The following is a 1395-nucleotide window of genomic DNA, read 5'->3' on the forward strand; positions in this document are numbered from 1 at the left end:
GCAGATTCAGAAGAAAGGCACTCGCACACCCAAAATAACTCTTTCCGAGGCATGCAATCATCAGCCTAGTGAATGTAAAAGGAGGTCGCGTGAGAACGTAGCAGGGAAGCACCATGAAGACAGATGGTAGTTTAAAGAGGAAAAACAAAAAGAGAGAGAGGAAAAGCAAAAGAAAGGAAAAAGAAAGAAAAAAAAAAGAAGAAGAAGAAGAAAGAGAAAGAACTGAGCGCATCGACAGCACGACAGGGGAAAAAAAAAAAAAAAAAGAAAAAAAGAAAAGAGAAAAAAAAAAAGAAAAGAAAGAAAGAAAGCTCCGCACGCCCGCGGTGAATCGCGCTCGCGGAGCCGCGGAAGGACGGCGGCGGGGAGCGGCAGCCGCAGCCCCGAGCGCAGGTACCGAGCGGCACGGCCGGGGCTGCGCTCCAGCGGCCCCGCAAACACTTCCCAACAACTCCACCGCGAGCACAATTCCCAGCCCCGCTGCCATCTCCCCTCCGCTTTTTTTTTTTTTCCTCAAAAAAAAAAAATAAATAATAATAAACCTTGGATAAGAAGTGGCTCCCTCCTCCTCCTCCCCCACAAAAATAATAACAAATAAAATAAAGAAAAATGCCAGCAGGGAGACCGCAAGGGAGCCGCAGGGTGCGGCGCTTACCTGAGCAAGTTTGGGATTTATTTTTTTAGTTATTTTTTTTCCGTTGCGCGGAGCCGACCCGTCCCTCCGCCCGCACCCGCGGCAGACTCATTCCAATATGGCATCCGCGCAGTGCGCATGCCTGCCGCTCTTTTTAGGGCTTTTTTTTTTTTTTTTTTTTTTTAGCAGCCAACTCCTTCAGTGACCTTTTTCAGCAGTTTCAAAAAACAAAAGAAAATAGAACTTAAAAATAAATCCGCGCATCCTCCCCCTATGGCAGTCAGCATCAGTGCGGTGCCGCCGGGGCAGCGGTGCGGGGCAGCGCGGTCTCTCCGTGCACGCAATTTTGAGCGAGAAAACGCCGAAAAGCCATCGGAGCCTTCAGCGTAGAGGGAAATCTGCTCTGATTTTTCCCTCCCCGCTCCTCCCCGCAATCTTTTCGCTTGGGTTTGGTGGCTGATTTTGTGTGGCAAAGAAACTTTCGGGGAGCATGGGGATACAGCGATAGGGGAAAAAGCACCGCGGCTCCTTCAGCCCCTGTCCTGGCACCCCCTGGCTCTTGTATTGCCGTATTACCTGGTTATTCCCCATTGTTGGAAAGAAAAAAAAGGCACGAAACAACACCAGAGCAAGCGAGGAACAAGACAAGATGCGAAATCAACTGGTGCGTACCCTCCCAGCGCGCAGCACAAGCACAACTTTCCCGCTATCGTTTGCATCTTAAATCGTTCTCTTTTATTTTTCCTTTAGTGCCTGCAGGG

General features: G+C 49.5%; 1 protein-coding gene across 2 annotated transcripts in view; it reads right to left on the reverse strand.

The window, feature by feature from the left end:
• The window catches only part of SFMBT2 (Scm like with four mbt domains 2), a 112578-nt gene extending 111834 nt beyond the window's left edge, over nt 1–744 (reverse strand). For both annotated transcript variants that reach the window (XM_042815813.1, XM_042815811.1), the window contains exon 1: nt 656–744. The gene's annotated coding sequence lies outside the window, so the exon portion shown is untranslated. The remainder of the gene's footprint in view (nt 1–655) is intronic.
• Nucleotides 745–1395: the final 651 nt, after the last annotated feature.

Source organism: Centrocercus urophasianus, unplaced genomic scaffold, assembly GCF_019232065.1.
Source record: "Centrocercus urophasianus isolate 14NV4802_14NV808 unplaced genomic scaffold, USGS_Curo_1.0 seq_15, whole genome shotgun sequence".
Lineage (NCBI taxonomy): Eukaryota > Metazoa > Chordata > Aves > Galliformes > Phasianidae > Centrocercus > Centrocercus urophasianus.